The 19,154-nt window shown below is 49.9% G+C and overlaps 1 protein-coding gene across 2 annotated transcripts in view; it reads left to right on the forward strand.

Moving 5' to 3' along the window:
- Positions 1 to 7,973: 7,973 nt before the first annotated feature.
- Positions 7,974 to 19,154, forward strand: part of DCAF8 (DDB1 and CUL4 associated factor 8) — a 47,970-nt gene continuing 36,789 nt past the window's right edge. The window contains exons 1-2 of one of the 2 annotated variants that reach the window (XM_044991901.1): positions 7,974 to 8,059; positions 9,072 to 9,142. The gene's annotated coding sequence lies outside the window, so the exon portion shown is untranslated. Of the gene's footprint in view, positions 8,135 to 9,071; positions 9,143 to 19,154 lie in introns of both variants that reach the window. The other variant, XM_044991900.1, reaches the window with a different exon arrangement.

Raw genomic sequence — 19,154 nt, forward strand, 5'->3', positions numbered from 1 at the left:
GTAAGGCACAGCAGAGCCAAACGTGAGCCATCCGTGCTGCTCTTGACCCATGTGCATGCTAGGCCAATCTGCCTTGAAATCTACACCCTTCGCTTGTGCTGTTTGCAGTTGACCACTCGCCAGTGGTGCAAATGGCACTGGGACGTGGTGTGCACAAGCAAACCAGGCAGGACTGATGGCACTTCCCTGCTGAATGGGTGAAATGGCCCATATCCACAGGGCACAGCTAGTCTCGTTGCTCATCATGTGTTATTTTTTAAAAATCCTCCTTGGAAACAGCTTTATTTCCTAGTACATTTGAAAATCACAACGGGAAGTGACACCGGTTGAAAAGCAAACTCTGCGTGTGTTCGACTAAAACCTGCCCTACTGCTGGGTTGTGTCTGTGAAGTCTTTCAGTGGTTGAAAGAGTCTATTTTCCCTGCCTCCCAACAGAAGGTCATATGCTCAGCAATTGTAACTCCATTGAACTGAGCAGAGCAGGGCTAATTTTTGATCAGCTGAGGATCTAGCCTAACGACTTCACTGCTGTTTTATCTCTGTCCCTAAAATCAAAGTTGTTGCAGGACTTGCAGAGATTTAAAAAACAAGCCCTCTTATGCCATTCCCCGGGGTTATTGGTGTCAGCATGCCCTTTTCAAACAGGAAAAGCATGCCCATGCACCTCGCAAGTGTCGCCGCATGTGGATCGGCAGCAAAGTTGAAGATCATAGAATCATAGAATATCAGGGTTGGAAGGGACCCCAGGAGGTATCTAGTCCAACCCCCTGCTCAAAGCAGGACCAATCCCCAACTAAATCATCCCAGCCAAGGCTTTGTCAAGCCAGGCCTTAAAACCTCTAAGGATGGAGATTCCACCACCTCCCTAGGTAACCCATTCCAGTGCTTCACCAACCTCCTAGTGAAATAGTGTTTCCTAATATCCAACCTAGACCTCCCCCACTGCAACTTGAAACCATTGCTCCTTGTTCTGTCATCTGCCACCACTGAGAACAGCCAAGCTCCATTCTCTTTGGAACCCCCCTTCAGGTAGTTGTAGGCTGCTATCAAATCCCCCCTCCCTCTTCTCTTCTGCAGACTAAATAAGCCCAGTTCCCTCAGCCTCTCCTCATAAGTCATGTGCCCCAGCCCCCTAATCATTTTCATTGCCCTCCGCTGGACTCTCTTCAATTTGTCCACATCCCTTCTGTAGTGGGGGAACCAAAACTGGACAAAATACTCCAGGCGTGGCCTGACCGGTGCTGAATAGATCCAAAGCTTAGATCTGGATTGCAAATGTTTGTGGCCCAGTGCATGTTAATATTTATCAAATCAGGTTAAGGGGTTGAAAGTGAGAACCACATAGTGAGTGTGTGTTCTTGGAAAGATGTTATGACTTATTTACGTGACTTTTACCCTGCTTGACTTTTCCTTGAAGGACATCAAGCCTGTTCTTCCCTGTGTATTTGTAGGAGGAAGTTCCCTTAGAGCAGCAAAAGAGCTTTCTCTGCCCCTCGGTGAAAGGGGAGAGATGTTGGAATCCCGATCTTGAAGTCCTAGCGTGTGGGGGAGAGGGAGGAGGAAAGGCAGCAGCAGGCATTGTGTTGCAGTGGTCAAAGCCTTGGGGAGATCTCAGCGATCACAACACTCCGTAGACTGCGGCTGGTGCTGGGCCCCATTGGGCATGGCTGCTCGAAGATCACAGCCATGGAAGCAGCAGAGGCCACAGCCCAACAAGTGACTGAATCAAAATAAAAGACATTATTTGGTGATGACACCTAGCTCTGATCTAACACTTTTCACCAGGAGATCTCATAGTGCTGTAGAGAGAAGGTCAGTCTCACTACCCTCTTTTTCCAGAGGAGAAAGCTGAGTCACAGAAAGGAGAGGTGACGTGCCCAACATTACCCAGCAGGTCAGTGGCAGAGTGGGGAACAGAACGCAGGTTTCCCGAGTTCCAGCCCAGTGCTCTAGACACTAGCTCACACTGCCTCCCCAAGAATTTCTTGTTCTTGGCTCCAGGATTGTGGCCCTGTGGCGGAGTGGGAATTTTTCATAATATTTTGGATGAGTATTGTGTGCCTCAGTTTCCCCTATGAGCTGCATGGTTAACTAGGTGTGTGTGGGTGGGATTGTTTACTCATTGCAGAGATACAGGTGTGACTGACGCCTGGCTATCTGGGGCCCAGGCCCATGGAGAGTCCCAGAAGACAATTGTCTGGACATTTGGTACCCTAGCAATGGATGACTGTGGATGGCACACCCTCTGCGGGAAGCCAGTCGATTGTGACTAGCTGGAGAACAAAGGGCTAGGAGGTGGGTCAGATGGCGTGGTTAAGTGTGGGCTGCTGAAAGCAGGGAAGCTTCTGAACAGGGATTAAGAAAGGTTCAGAGGAGAGCTCTGGGTTCTGAACTAACCCAGATGGACTATGCTGTAACTTTCTGTTCTCTGTGATAATCAAGGGCTTTCTGCACTGTGTTCCAGACACCTTCTGCTTTTACAATGCTGGCTAAGAGTCACTCCATATTAAGGAAATTTGGGGTGTGTGGGGGTGAATTGCTCCCTTTGGGTGTGTAAGTCTCCCTCTGGGGTCCAATGCAGGTGGACTTGCTGTAGGGAGCTCACAGCGTGAAGCAGGGGTGCTGAAGACTCTGATGTTCACTCCCAGGAAGTAGTGAAACCAAGGCGCTTACCCCAGTGAGAGAGTGTGACCCTAAGGGGGCTGACACACTGAAGAGTTCTCCCAGGGACTGTTCATAGAATCATAGAATCATAGAATCTCAGGGTTGGAAGGGACCTCAGGAGGTCATCTAGTCCAACCCCCTGCTCAAAGCAGGACCAAACCCAACTAAATCATCCCAGCCAGGGCTTTGTCAAGCCTGACCTTAAAAACCTCTAAGGAAGGAGATTCCACTACCTCCCTAGGTAACCCATTCCAGTTCTTCACCACCCTACTAGTGAAAAAGTTTTTCCTAATGTCCAACCTAAACCTCCCCCTCTGCAACTTGAGACCATTACTCCTTGTTCTGTCATCTTCTACCACTGAGAACAGTCTAGATCCATCCTCTTTGGAACCCCCTTTCAGGTAGTTGAAAGCAGCTATCAAATCCCCCCTCATTCTTCTCTTCTGCAGACTAAACAATCCCAGTTCCCTCAGCCTCTCCTCATAAGTCATGTGCTCCAGCCCCCTAATCATTTTTGTTGCCCTTCGCTGGACTCTCTCCAATTTATCCACATCCTTCTTGTAGTGTGGGGCCCAAAACTGGACACAGTACTCCAAATGAGGCCTCACCAGTGCTGAGTAGAGGGGAATGATCACATCCCTCGATCTGCTGGAAATGGCCCTACTTATACAACCCAAAATGCCGTTAGCCTTCTTGGCAACAAGGTCACACTGTTGACTCATATTCAGCTTTTTGTCCACCGTAACCCCTAGGTCCTTTTCTGCAGAACTGCTGCCCAGCCATTCGGTCCCTAGTCTGTAACAGTGCATGGGATTCTTCCGTCCTAAGTGCAGAACTCTGCACTTGTCCTTGTTGAACCTCATCATATTTCTTTTGGCCCAATCCTCTAATTTGTCTAGGTCCCTCTGTATGCTATCCCTACCCTCCAGCGTATCAACCACTCCTCCCAGTTTAGTGTCATCTGCAAACTTGCTAAGGGTGCAGTCCACACCATCCTCCAGATCGTTAATGAAGATATTGAATAAAACCGGCCCCAGCACCGACCCTTGGGGCACTCCACTTGATACCGGCTGCCAACTAGACATGGAACCATTGATCACTACCCGTTGAGCCCGACCATCTAGCCAGTTTTCTATCCACCTTACCGTCCATTCATCCAGCCCATACTTCTTTAACTTGCTGGCAAGAATACTGTGGGAGACTGTATCAAAAGCTTTGCTAAAGTCCAGAAATAGCACATCCACTGCTTTCCCCTCATCCACAGAGCCGGTTATCTCATCATAGAAGGCAATTAGGTTAGTCAGGCATGACTTGCCCTTGGTGAATCCATGCTGACTGTTCCTGATCACTTTCCCCTCCTTTAAGTGGTTCAGGATTGATTCCTTGAGGACCTGTTCCATGATTTTTCCAGGGACTGAGGTGAGACTGACTGGCCTGTAGTTCCCTGGATCTTCCTTCTTCCCTTTTTTAAAGATGGGCACTACATTAGCTTTTTTCCAGTCGTCCGGGACCTCCCCCGATCGCCATGATTTTTCAAAGATAATGGCCAATGGCTCTGCAATCTCATCGGCCAACTCCTTTAGCACCCTCGGATGCAGCGCATCCAGCCCCATGGACTTGTGCTCATCCAGCTTTCCTAAATAGTCCCAAACTACTTCTTTCTCCACAGAGAGCTGGTCACCTCCTCCCCATACCGTGCTGCAGAGTGCAGCTGTCTGGGAGCTGACCTTGTCTGTGAAGACAGAGGCAAAAAAAGCATTGAGTACACTAGCTTTCTCCACATCCTCCGTCACTAGGTTCCCTCCCTCATTCAGCAAGGGGCCCACACTTTCCTTGACTTTCTTCCTGTTGCTAACATACCTAAAGAAACCCTTCTTGTTACTCCTAACATCTCCGGCTAGCTGCAACTCCAAGTGTGATTTGGCCTTCCTAATTTCACACCTGCATGCCTGAGCAATACTTTTATACTCCTCCCTGGTTATTTGTCCAATCTTCCACTTCTTGTAAGATGTTTTTTTGTGTTTAAGATGAGCAAGGATTTCACTGTTAAGCCAAGCTGGTTGCCTGCCATATTTACTTTTCTTCCTACACATCGGGATGGTTTGTTCCTGCAACCTCAATAAGGTTTCTTTAAAATACAGCCAGCTTTCCTCGACTCCTTTCCCCGTCATGTTATTCTCCCAGGGGACCTTGCCCATCAGTTCCCTGAGGGAGTCAAAGTCTGCTTTTCTGAAGTCCAGGGTCTCTGTTCTACTGGTTTCCTTTTTTCCTTGTGTCAGGATCCTGAACTCGACCATCTCATGGTCACTGCCTCCCAGGTTCCCATCCACTATTGCTTCCTCTACTATTTCTTCCCTGTTCGTGAGCAGCAGGTCAAGAAGAGCTTTTCCCCTAGTTGGTTCCTCCAGCACTTGCACCAGGAAATTGTCCCCTATACTTTCCAGAAACTTCCTGGATTGTCTGTGCACCGCGGTATTGCTCTCCCAGCAGATATCAGGGTGATTAAAGTCACCCATGAGAACCAGGGCCTGTGATCTAGCAACTTCTGTTAGTTGCTGGAAGAAAGCCTCGTCCACCTCATCCCCCTGGTCTGGTGGTCTGTAGCAGACTCCCACCACGACATTACCCTTGTTGTTCATACTTCTAAATTTAATCCAGAGACTCTCAGGTTTTTCTGCAGTTTCATACCAGAGCTCTGAGCAGTCATACTGCTCTCTTACATACAATGCAACTCCCCCACCTTTTCTGCCCTGCCTGTCCTTCCTGAACAGCTTATATCCATCCATGACAGTACTCCAATCATGTGAGTTATCCCACCAAGTCTCTGTTATTTCAATTACATCATAATTCCCTGACTGTGCCAGGACTTCTAGTTCTCCCTGCTTGTTCCCCAGGCTTCTTGCATTTGTGTATAGGCACTTAAGATAACTCGCTGATTGTCCCGCTTTCTCAGTCTGAGACAGGAGTCCTCCCCTCTTGCAGTCTCCTGCTTGTGTTTCCTCCCAGTATCCCACTTCCCCACTTACCTCAGGGCTTTGGTCTCCTTCCCCCGGTGAACCTAGTTTAAAGCCCTCCTCACTAGGTTAGCCAGCCTACTTGCAAAGATGCTCTTCCCTCTCTTCGTGAGGTGGAGCCCATCTCTGCCTAGCAATCCTTCTTCTTGGAAGACCATCCCATTGTCAAAGAATCCAAACCCTTCTCTCCGACACCATCTGCGTAGCCATTCGTTGATTTCCACGATTCGACGGTCTCTACCCTGGCCTTTTCCTGCCACAGGGAGGATAGACGAGAACACCACTTGCGCCTCAAACTCCTTTATCCTTCTTCCCAGAGCCACGTAGTCTGCAGTGATACGCTCAAGGCCATTCTTGGCAGTATCATTGGTGCCCACGTGGAGAAGCAGGAAGGGGTAGCGATCCGAAGGCTTGATAAGTCTCGGCAGTCTCTCTGTCACATCGTGAATCCTAGCCCCTGGCAAGCAGCACACCTCTTGGTTTTCCCGGTCAGGGCGGCAGATAGATGACTCAGTCCCCCTGAGGAGAGAGTCCCCGACCACGGTTCCAGAGCCGTATGAGAGCACTGGACCTGTGGATCCGTGACAGGCCCTTCCCTCTAGCTCACCAGCAAAGACCACCCCAAGCTCCTTCCAGATGGAGCTGTCATGCGGGGAAGTCCCACGCTGGAGGGTCAGGGGAAAAGAAAGTAGAAAGTATAAATCCATGGTACGCCCACATCTTGAATACTGTGTACAGATGTGGTCTCCTCACCTCAAAAAAGATATTCTAGCACTAGAAAAGGTTCAGAAAAGGGCAACTAAAATGATTAGGGATTTGGAGAGGGTCCCATACGAGGAAAGATTAAAGAGGCTAGGACTCTTCAGCTTGGTAAAGAGAAGACTAACGGGGGATATGATAGAGGTATATAAGATCATGAGTGATGTTGAGAAAGTGGATAAGGAAAAGTTATTTACTTATTCCCATAATACAAGAACTAGGGGTCACCAAATGAAATTAATAGGCAGCAGGTTTAAAACAAATAAAACGAAGTTCTTCTTCACGCAGCGCACAGTCAACTTGTGGAACTCCTTACCTGAGGAGGTTGTGAAGGCTAGGACTATAACAATGTTTAAAAGGGAACTGGATAAATTCATGGTGGCTATTTCCATAAATGGCTATTAGCCAGGATGGGTAAGAATGGTGTCCATAGCCTCTGTTCGTCAGAGGATGGAGATTAGGGTGACCAGATGTCCCGATTTTATAGGGACAGTCCCGATATTTGGTGCTTTTTCTTATATAGGCTCCTATTACCCCCCACCCTCTGTCCCGATTTTTCACACTTGCTGTCTGGTCACCCTAATGGAGATGGATGGCAGGAGAAAGATCACTTGATCATTGCCTGTTAGGTTCACTCCCTCTGGGGCACCTGGCATTGGCCACTGTCAGTAGACAGATACTGGGCTAGATAGACCTTTGGTCTGACCCGGTACGGCCGTTCTTATGTTCTGTTAAAGGGAGAGGATCAGGTCGTTGGAGCTGATCCATCCCTTCTGGGATCCCAGTGCAGAGGGTGCAGCCCTATGGCTTGTACCTGGCCTCCCCGTAGGAGTCTGTTTGTGGGAGGCCTGGCCTGTGACTGACTGTTTGGGGCCTAAGTGCGGGATGCGGCAGGGAGGCATTGGCCATGGGTGGAGGGATTCAGTGAAAACGCAGGCCCTGCTAGCAGCACCAACATACAGAAATAAAAACTCTGGTGGCATGAGAAATTACTGCCCTGCCCACGCGTGAGGCACTCCCCGGTGAGAAAGCAGCCTGGGTAGCCCCATGGCTTATGGGCAGCCCAGTAACAAAGCAGCCGGCCTAGCCCAGAGCATCAGGCCAAGGCAGGGGAGAGGCGGCACTGCGGGGTGGCTGCCCACCCATGGATGGATGATGACAGGGTGCTGGGTACAGCTGAGGGAGTCTCCCAAGGCCAGTGGCTGAAGTGATTGGGAGGAGCAATCCCGCCCTGGCCCCCGGGGGGAAACGCAGTGACCCTACAATAACAGAGCAGGGCTCCCAGAGGCAGGCTGCACTGGCAACCTGGGGCTGAGTGGGGGGCGGGGGAGGCCTTGCAATGACACACCAGGCTGATGTGACTGTGCAGCTAATGGGGGGGGGGAGGGGGTCAAGGGACCCTACAGTAGCACAGGGGTCTAATGGGGGAGGGGACCCTACAATACCAGTGGATCTGGCGCGGGCAGACCCTTCCCTAACACGGGGGCCTGGGCCCCACCCCTTGGGCCGCGACCCTACAATAACAATCCCCAGGCACTGAGGGAAGCGGGTGTCGCGAAGCCGCCGCTGCCGTAAAGCGTGGGCGGAGCCGCAAAGCGTCCCCGGCGGAGGGAGGCGGCGCAGTAAGATGGCGGCTGGGCAGCAGCCCGGGGAAGGAGGATCTCGGCCTGAGCGGGCCCGGGGCCGCTGGGAGTAGGGTCCGTCCGCGTCCCCCGGAGCCGCGGCCTGAGCGGGCCCCGCTCCCGGGTCCCCCGGGACAGGCCCCGGCCCGGCCTCCTCCCCCTCCCCGGGACAGGCCCCGCTCCCCTCCCCCAACCCCCAGCCAGGCCCCGGCCCCGCTCCCCTCCCCCAACCAGGCCCCGGCCCCTCCCCCAACCCTCAGCTCCGCTCCCCTCCCGGGACAGAGCCCGGCCTCTCCCGGGATAGATCCCCGCTCCCCTCCCCCTCCCGGGACAGATCCCCGCTCCCCTCCCTCAGGCCGGCCCCGCTCCCCTTCCCCCCGGGACAGGCCCCGCTCCCGTAGCCCGAACCCGCTCCACCCCCGGCCAGGCCCTGGCCCCGCTTCCTCCCCCCGCCTCCCTCTCTCGTACAGGCCCCGGCCCCGCTGGGACGGTCCCAGGGTTCCCGGCCATCGGAGCCAAGGCCTCCCTTTCCCCCTGTTCGGGCCCCTCCTCTGTGGTTGGGGGGTTGCTCCTGGACCTTCCGTGCTCTGGCTCAGGTGCCTCCTGACCCAGCCTGCACCTGGCCATGCTCCTGCTCCCTCCCCGTTATTCAGCCCTGCAGAGAGCGGCTGAACCTGGCTCTTCCTCCAGCTTTAGCTTTAACGGTGTCGGGCATGTGTGTGGGAAACTCGTGAGCTGTATTTGGGGGGCAGGGAGCAGGTGTCTCTTCTGGGGTTCACCCAGAGTGGCCATCTCGGGCCCTTTATGTGGGCCCTTCACGACACACACGCTAGGCTGGCATGGAATACTTTTGCTGCATTTAATCTTTAATTGAAACAAAAACATACATGCACTTGGGGGGGATGGGGTGGTTGAAGTCGGTTTGAGCTATCTTTAGTTCAGAGTAGTAGGTGCAAGAGGGTAAGATCCATTATACATGGCACCTCTTGAATTTAAACTTTTTTTTTTTCAGTCTTTCAGCAAATCTACAGAGCCAGTTTCCCAGGTGCTGCTGGGTCTGTGTGGTGGATAGAAGTAGGAAAGGTGAGTGCCTCTAAAACTGTCTTGTGTTCAGTCTAATGTATCCCAGCCTGGGGCCAGCAACTTTTCTTTTCCTTTGTTTTTTTTTTGTTTTGTTTTGTTTTTGGGGGGGGGGGGGTTGACAGGTGATTTAAATATTAGGGACTTGTTTTTTTTCTAAGGTGAATGACTAGATATACCTGGGCTAGTGAGCTGCTGCTCATATGCTTGTGACCATGTTCTCTAGTAGTTAAAGCAGCAGATTGGGAATCAGGACTCCTGGGTTTCGTTTCCTTTTCTGCCACTGACTCTTTGTAAGAACATAGGAATTGCCATACAGGCTTTGCCAATGGGCAGGTTAGTTCAATATCCTGTTTCCAGCATCACCTGTAATAGATACTTTAGAGAAAGGTGCAAGAAACCCTTTAAAGGGCAATCTGGAAGAAATCGCCAATGGACAGGTTATACCAGGAATGGGCAAACTATGGCCCACGGGATTACCCCTGGTGGTGCTGCGGGCCTGGTGCTGCTCTCAGAAGCAGCTAAAGGGCTCCATGTGCGCACGCAGAGCCCTCTGCCCCCCCCCCCCCCCACCCAGGGGCCGCAGCACTTCCTGGAGTGGCATGGGGACAGGGCAGGCATGCAGGGAGCCTGCCCTGGCCCTGGTGTGCGCCACTGCCACCCCGGAGCCACTTTAGGTAAGCGGCACCGGGCTGGAGCTCAAACCCCTCCTGCCCCCCGCCCCCCAACTTCCTGCCCTAAGCCCTCTGCCTGTACCTCGCACCCCTCCTGCACCCAACTCCCTGCCCTGAGCCCCTTTCTGCACTCCTGTGCATTCCAACCACCTGCCCTGAGCTCCCTGCTGCACCCCGTGCACTCCAACTCCCTGCCCTGAGCCCCATCCTGCACTCCATACCCCTCCTGTACCCCAACCCCCTTCCCTGAGCCCCCTCTTACACTCTGCACCCCTTCTCTGCCCCAATCCCTTGTCCTGAGCCCCTTCCTCCACATCCCGCACTCCACCCGCCCTGCCCCGGCCCTGCATACAATTTCCTCACCCAGATGTGGCCCTCGCCCCAAAAAGTTTGCCCACCCCTGGGTTATACCATAACCCCAGGACCTTGGCTTATGGTGTGTGTGTGTGTGTGTATATATATATATATGTATGTGTGTGTGTGTGTGTGTATATATATATATATATATTCCTTATCCCATGTAATGTAACTGGATGTTCTTATTATCCATGTAAGTGTTTAATCCTATTAATAATCTTACTAAACTTTTGTCCTCAGTGATTTCTTGAGGCAATGAGTTTCACATGTTAATTGTGCTGTTTGTTTTTTGGTTTTAAACATGTTGCCTTTTATCAGAATCAGATATCCCTGTCTTGTAATGACTCTAGAAATGGGAAATAGGATTACCTGATTGCCTTCTGTACTGTTTCTTAGTTTGTGCCTGTCGTGTCTCTCCTTATTTATCTTCCCTAAACTAAGGAGTTGTCAGTATTAGAAAGTTGTATTGCTATAACCATACCAGTACAGTTAAATAGGTGCAACCGCTCCCCCCCCCCCCCCCATGAGCACAGTTATAGCAATAAAGGTACTCATACCAGTATAACTGTTCTTGTATGAGAGAGGGGAGTGGCGCATACCGGTACCGTATAACTGCATTTATACTAGGTCTTTACCGGAATAACTAATTAATAAAAAAAAAAATCACACCCCTAAGTGACGTAGGTGTACCTATCTTAGAACCTCCTGAGATAAGGTGGACAGAAATGAGCACGGTAATCGAGGTGAAGGGGTCCTATTGACTTCTGAATAGCTTTATAATATTTGCTTTCTTGTTGTTTGTACATCAGAACACTCTAGGGTTGTTGTGGTGGGTTTTTTTTCTTTGACAGTATCGCACACTGAAGTGTCCAAAAATGGTGCCCAAGTCTCTTTCCTGAGTGGCTAATTAACTAAGGCCTGGTCTGCACTTGATAGTTTGACCACTCTTTATTTTGGTTAGTGGGGTGATTTTTTTGTTTTGTTTGTTTTTAACTGAAAGAACTGTCCATGTGAGCTCTTTTGCAGGTATAAAAGCAATGTATACAGGTATATTTGTACCTGTAGGAGAAGGCGAATAGCCATACTGAGGCTATAGCTACTTAGGGCTGGTCTGTGGTGGTGGTGGGGGAGGATCGAGCTAAGATACACAACTTCAGCTACGTGAATAGCATAGCTAAAGTTAAGTATCTTAGTTCGACTTACCTGGCCGTCTTCACGGCGGCGAGTCAACTGCCGCTGCTCCCCCATCAAAGCTGCTTACTCCTCCTGCCGAGGTGGAGTACAGGCGTCAATTTGCGGATCGATTTATCACATCTCGTCTAGACGCAATAAATCGATCCCCAATAGATCAATTGCTACCCGCCGATCCGACAGGTAGTATAAACGTACCCATAGCCCCCTACTGTAGATGCAGTATACAGTGACTGAAGGAGGCATCCTGCCGGTGTAGGAACACCACTTCCCATTAGCTGGGCTGACAGGAACACTCTGTTGGCATAGCTTTCCCTGCACTGGGGGTTTTGTCAGCGTTGCTCTGTCGCTATGGTGTGTCGTGTCATTGTCGTCCCTCTCTTTTCTCCTCCTCCCGCCCACCCCCGCTGCCTGACCTAGCTATGCCGGTATAAGTTTTAAGTGTAGACCAGGTGTGGGATAAAGCACCTTTATATTGTGATAACTGTGCTCTCGCTAGGGGGTTGAACTGCTTTGACTGTACTGGTATAGCTAAAGAGGTACAGGTCTTGTGTGTAGACAACCCATAATGTGTGTGAATAACTCAAGGATTGTTCTTTCCAGTGTACGCTACCTTGTGTCTGACACTGAATTTCATTGGCCATTTTGCTGCCTGGTTGTGTGATGTCAGGCAAATCACATCTTCTCTTCTTCTGCCAAATGGAGTCAATTGTCTCCTCAAACAGGGTGGGGGTGAACCTGAATGTGAAGGGTTCTGAGTGTCTCTGACAAATGGCGGAGGGGGATCTCTCTCTTACTGTTTGGCAACATTTGTGAAGCTAGTTGTGTCAAAGCCTCATTGAGTTGAATTGAGTGCCTTGGATATGGCATGTAAAATAATATTATTCATTGACAAGGCCGTTCCGTTGTGCTTCAGAACTAGCCTATTGTGCAGGAATTTAAAGGTGTCCTGTTTGTGGTAGCTTTGAGGTGCTTTATCTCTAAAAGGAAACCCTTAATTTAATGAGTTATCTTCCCCCCCAATACGATTTTAAAGAAAAAGAGTAGCTAAGAGCTGATTTGTGTGCCCCCAAGAGAGGGTGAATCTGGAAATTAAAGTGTGTGTGTGTATTACTCAGGACACTGCCAGGTTAAAAAAAAAATCATACAGTTTTCTCCATTAATTGGGATGCACTTCATTGGGAAATCTGCATATTTGGTGTGATCTTCAGGACCTGTGTTAGCCTCATAGCTTCCCTAGTATAGAGAGGGCCTTCCTAAAAACATGCCCACTGTTGATACCACTGGTTCTGCTCTCTTGATATTAACTGCATTCGAGGCCCTAAGAGACGCAGACTGCTGGTGTTTCTAACACCATCTTGATTAGATCTGCTCGTAGGATGCTTGTATGATATACTGTTGAAAATGCTGGCAGTCTGTCTATAGGAGAACCTGGTCCTGCACAGAGCACCATGCAAGAGGACATCTGGGCTCATGCAGTTCTCTCTGCAGGGTTGTGTCTTAAGGCTTCCAGTGTTGCTAACATTTGGAGATCTTTAGAAAATGTTCCTATTGTAAATAGGATATTACAGTGAATGGCAAAGACTGATGACTAATCAGTACAGGATTGGCATAACCTTTGCTTACCAGTGAGCTCATTTAGCTAGTGCACTAGGGTAAGTGGTCTTTACCCAGGTTTTCCATGGGTATGACTTTCTATTGAACCTCTGGTTAGTTATTATGGACTATGCCAAATAAAGACTTGTGTGTTTGGGAGGGGTTAGGGAAAGGAGGAGATTTGCAGCATGGTAGCACGCAGGGTCCCCAGTCATAGATCAGGGTCCTATTGTGCTAGGTGCTGGACAAACACATCAAAAAGGCTTTTTCTGCCTTGAAGCGCTGACCAGCTTAAGTAATGCATATTACTGATGTGTATCAGCACAATAACTCATCTCCAGGCTTTTGAGAAAGTCTTGTCACTTAACTGAGATCAGACTCCACTGGGAAGGCTCCACTAAGAGAGGTCTTCTGTAGTTGAGAAACAAAGTCCGCTTGAGTTTATTGGATTGCTGCTGCTTGTGTGTCAGAGGCAGCATTTGTTTAGTGGAAGAGGCCCCAAACTAGTAGTCAGAGGACTTCGTTTCTAATCCCAGTTCTGCCACTGACTTGCTGTGACTCTGGACAAGTCACTTCCCCTTTCTGTGTCTCTTGTTCCCCGTCTTACAGATGGGCATAATGATACTCACCCGTCTCTGCAACACACTGACATCTCTGGCTGGAAGGTGCCACGGAGTGCTCTGTTTTTAAAACTAAAAGGATTTCCTAAGCATCTAATGTGCTGTCTCCTCTGGGTAGGCAGTGAAACTAAAGTAAACAGCATCCATGGAAGTATTAAGTCTGGTCAATTTCACTGTCAGGTTCTCATGCACTAGGACAGCGTAAATCCCCATCACTCTAAGGCAAGGCTTAAGAGCAATCAAAATATTTTCATTTAAATTAAAATCATGTAAATATCAGTTGACATCCCCATCCCTCTCTTATTCTTGAATTACTTTTGTAATACTGAGGGGTGGTGGTGTTGTATGAGTTGTAGATGGGAGGACTTTGGAAAGAGAATGAACAGTAGCTGTCTGGCTGGAATGCCATTAGCCAGAGCTATACCCTAGAAAGGAGTGATGGTGGAGGGGGCAGCTATGGCAGAAAAGCAGAGAGCTGGCTAGGGGTAGGGGTTCCAGCCCTGTGGTTTTCATACTGTGTAATTGGGCTTCACATATTGCACACATCTGAAATGTAACTGAGTGCTCAACAGTAGAATGTGCCTTTCGGAAGGTGGGGGCCTGGGGCTAGCTGCAGCTATCTACTGAGAGTCCAGAGTGCTGCCTTTTTTGACATATTCCTAGAGTGGCATGTTGCGATGAAAGAGTTATTGGGCTGTGTAAGATCTTCATCAAATTACATTTTGGGCCTAAACCACCGGACAGCCTCCCTGGTTCTTAAAGGAGCCAGGTTGCCATACTCCAGTACTTAGGAGAAAATCCTGCTTAAATATAGGAGCCTCAAGTGAACAAATACAAGGCAGTGAGAGTGTACGAGAGATCCAGTGTATGCAGATACAAAGGGTTGTGTTCACAGCAGGATCTGTCTGCAAAGACCCATGGGGTTTTTGCTGTCTGGTAAAGCAGACTGAAATCAGGATGACCCTGAAGGTAGGGAGTCTTCAGTAGACCGGAGAAATGCCTGACATTTTTCATACTGCTGCCCTATCTCCACAGCCATTGTGCCTGTGCGGCTTAGTCCAAATGTGGCTGCGATACTGTATGTTCTGGCAAAGCTAGTCCATTAGTGTGTTTATAGCTACATATCCATTATAATAATGGATTGTTCAGTAACTAAGGAGCTATAAATACTAATTCAACGCTCTTAATATGGGCTGGTGTGCAGTATTTTAATCATGTTATTGGACTTTGTATTGTGTACCACTGAAGTGTAATTGAGTGTTTGACAATTGTCATTTGCAAGGTGGGGGCAGGGGCTAACTGGCTTTCTACTGCTGGACGCTACTAGATTGTAGACTTCTGAAGAGTGCAAGTACGTCTGATATAAAACAAAACGCGCACGAACTTGCACACAATGTCGTTTGATTGGTGCTAGGAATCTGGCTTCTGGAAAGAGCTTGCAAAGTGCCTTGCATCCTGTTGGCTTCTCAGTTTAAAAAATATTGGGTAGATGTTGTTCATAGCCTTGGCTCCACAACTTCCATTCTAGTTAATGGCGCTTGTGGCTAATGCCCCCGCACTACTTCAAAAATCTCAACCGTCACCTTTCAATGAGGTGATCTCAAGGTGCTTAAGCGCCACTCAGTGAACTAGGCATCATCCCTGTTTGACACCTGGCGTGCTCAAGGCACAGGGCTGGGAGGTGACTGCAGCAGAGCTGGGAGTAGAATCCGGCTCCCAACTCCCATTCTTGTGCCTCAACCACAAGACTAACTTTCCTCTCCACTGTCCATGTATTAGCATTGGGTAACATGGAAACCCCTCTTTCGGTGGGCATAGCAGTATTCCATCTGCAGGGGGTAAGTGCAGGATGTGGGGAATCCTCAAGTGTTGTAAGTTTAGGGTGAATCCATAAACACTTGACCTAGATCTCCTAGAAGCTGTCCGATGGTAACGGCTCACTCGCTGGGACCTGGGCTGGAATTGAGGGCATCTTGGGAGTGAGAGACTCCTGCCCATCACTAACAAGCAATAGGTTAAGGGAGGAAGGACGATCTCATGGTTGAAGCACAAGCGCTAGATGTTCCATGCTCTGGGTCTGTTACTGACTTTGGGCCATTCCCTTCAGCTCTTTGCCTCTTTCTCCACCTGCGTACAATGGGGCTAATACGCCCCACACAGGGCAGTTGGGGGGGCTAAATTCAGTGACCCTTGTAGAGTGCGTACACCTCTTTGGGTGGCAGGTATTGGAGGGTGACTGTTCTTTCACTGAGGGGCAGGTGTGGGAGGGACGTCTAAAACTTTCCCATGTGTTGCAGCATCATGTGTGTTACCACCTGCCTCTGTAATTACTGTTCCTTCAGCATCAGAGATCTGCAAGGTGTGGTACAGTAACGTCTTCCTGCACGTTGTGGTTTGACCCTTGCCCTCCTTGCGCTGGGAGGCTTGCTGGCTTTGAATAGAGTGATCTAGGTATTGTGCTGGGCAGTGCCCTGGCATTGCTGCCTGGTAGTGGAATCTCGTGTGTGGCGATATATGGGGTATTGGCGCCTGTTGGGGAGATGGCATCTCTTCAGCTTAACATGAAGAGGATCTTGTCTGTAACTAAAATGTAGGTGGTTCAGGTTTAATTGGGGATCCTGGTGTCTGTACCTGGGGGCCCAGAGTGTCAGCTCTTTCGGGCAGGAGTTGCATCTTTCTATGTGTTTGTAGGACACCAACTCTGATTTGATGCTCGGGGCACTACTGGAATGCAAATGTATAGCAGAGCTACAGAGACGGAGTGCTTAGCCGCTGGCAGGTCAGGGAGCAAGTGAGTGTTTTGCCTTAATGACAATTTCTGGTCTAGCCATGTGCTCTGCAGGATCCCGAGCTGTTAGAAGTGTATGTGTTGGAGTGGGAGCAGACCAGGAGTTGCTTCCCCTTCTGGTTCCACGAATAGAGAACGAGGCTTGTTCGGGATGCTGGGCCCCAAGTGCCTGCTTGCTCCTTCCTGTCAAGCCGATTTTAGAGTGTTGCATTGGTGGGTTTCCTAGTGTCCAGCCGGTGCTCGGCTGGAAAGATCGTGCTGTGTTGCAGGGATCTAGAAGGCTTTGCGCGCTGTTGTGGAGGGATATCTTCAAGTCTTTGACGAGGGCACTGGGGACGCCAGTCCTCGGGCGTTTGAAAGCTAGTGTAATTATCACCTCCAGATGTTTAGTTTTGAGTAGCCTAACGTTTCGGTTCCCCTCCCTCTCTAAAGAGTTCCTTAGACCTATACTTTACTCCTGGCCTTTGCCATTGGCCAAGTGAGGACTCTGAGTGTAAAGAGCTGTTGCCATTGTTCCAGTGAGACCTGAGTTTGTGTGTAACCAAGATCCCATGATGCTGTTGTCCACAGTCAGGATATTATCCCAGACTCGTGGCCAGTTTCATCGCTTAAATCTTTCTAATCCCAATGTGGCATTTAAACACCAGTGCCGGTAATTGTGTTCTTCCTGCAGTTTCAAGTGAATATGGCTGCCTCCTTCCCTCAAGCTGTTATGCAGGGTTGCTGTAGATTGGTAAACAGCTGCCGTGTTTTGCCCCAGAGGTGGTTGCGTTCCATTAGGTAGGGAAGTGATGCCTCTAATTTCTTTCTACCCTGGAGGCTTGTTTTTTCTGGATGCCAATTAACTCAGGGAGTTAACGCCTTTTGTAAAGGCTAGTCTGGACACTCCCAAATGTTTGTTCCAGAATACATGGTTGTCTACCCTAAGCCAGTGGTTCTCAACCTGTGGGCCGCAGATCCTTTGGGAGTCCACAGAGACTCTGTCTGAGGGATCTGCAAAAGCTTGTCGTTACCACAGAACAGTGGTTTTCAACCTGTGGTCTGCGGACTAATATTTCCAATGGGGTCTGCACCTCCACTGGAAAATTTTTAGGGGTCTGCAGATGGGGAAAAAAGGGTAAGAGCCACTGCCCTAAGCTGATCCCTGCAGGAAAACCACAAACGCTGCTGGCTGGGGAATGTCCAGGCTAGCCTCTACAAATGTTAGCTACCCTGTGTTAGTAATAAGTCTCATATAGATACACTCGGGATGCAAGAGGCTATTAACTAGGACTAATGGGGAAAACTGGGTTAAAATACCCACCTCCCTCCCAGCTTGTTCTGACTCTGTGCTGCTCCTCTTTTGTGTATGGAGAGTTTACAGCGGCGTCTTGCCCTCTTCGGGAGAGCCCCATGAGGATTAGGGCAGGTCTACACTTCAAATGCAGCTGTAGCACTTAAGTGAAGGTGCTTCTAGGCTGGCAGGAGAGCTTCTCCCATTGGCGTAGCGAATCCACCTCCCCGAAAGGCAGTAGCTATGTTGATGGGAGAAGTTCTCCTGTTGACACAGCACTGTCTACATGGGAGGGCGTTAGGTCGGTATAACTTATATTGCTCAGGGGTGTGAAATCCACACCTGTGAGCAAGATAGTTATACTGATATAGGTCTGTAGTGTAGACCTGGCCTTAGTCCTTGGCTGTCTGCTCCTCTGATTCCACCAGTGCTCTCCCTAACTCTGGCTCTAACTGCTTTGTTAGGCCAGGGATCCTGGTTGTCACCTTTGACCTGAGCAGCTTTCCTCCTCTATCACCCTTCTCTCCATATGGTCACTGGAGCAGGGCCAGGACTTGTCGCTACCTTGGCTGTGTGTCTGCAGAACTACACTTCAGAGCAATCTGACTGTTTCCCTTTCCTGGGAAAAGGAGCTGGAATGCTGCACCTTCCCACTGCTCCAGGGGACTCGTTTGAGGGCGGATTGGCTAGAACAGTGGGAGCGTGTAGATTTGGGGCCTTTGGGAACCAGATGGAGAGTCACAGTGCAAAGGTTCTGCGGTGGTTGGGATGTGATAGTTGATCGGAGAAGGTGGGAGTAAGAGCTCCTTAGGGTAATAGAGGGGGTTGTGCCTCCAGCCAGGGGCAGCTGGGGTAGGAGACCCCAGGAGAAACCATGAGTCCTGTGAACTGAGGAAGAGCAGGGTTGAGGAGTCCAGGCCGGGCTAGTGCGGTGAGCTTGCAGCTCTAATGGCCGACTTTAAGAAGTATGGTTCCAAAAAGGGGTCTTGCGTCAGCCCCATGAAACTAGGGAGAGGCAGCCCCATGGCAGATCCCCTGCCCATTGCCTCAGCACAGATTTGTCCGAGCCACCAGCTTGCATATGTGAGGGGTGGGATTGTTCTCTAGTAGTTGGAACATAGTCAGGCATCAGGAGGACTCCTGGGGTTTAGTCTCAGCTCTGTCTGGGCGTTGTGGCCTTGCGAGTGACGCCCTTTCTTTATGGGTGGGCGTGCGGCAGCTCAGGAGTGAGTGACGACCGCTTTTTGTAAATCACTTGAAGGGCCTTGAGTGGAAGGGGCTCTACGTGGCCCAGCTGCAACTAACAGAGCTTTGAGTAAAACTTGATTGGTCACCTGGAAGTAGGGTGACCAGACAGCAAGTGTGAAAAATCAGGACAGGAGGTGGGGGGTAATAGGAGCCTATATAAGAAAAAAAACCCAAAATCGGGACTGTCCCTATAAAATCGAGACATCTGGTCACCCTACCTGGAAGTGACAGAGATCATACCATGTAGTGGGGCTTAAAAGCGCTGATG

This window comes from Mauremys mutica, chromosome 17 (genome assembly GCF_020497125.1).
Source record: "Mauremys mutica isolate MM-2020 ecotype Southern chromosome 17, ASM2049712v1, whole genome shotgun sequence".
Lineage (NCBI taxonomy): Eukaryota > Metazoa > Chordata > Testudines > Geoemydidae > Mauremys > Mauremys mutica.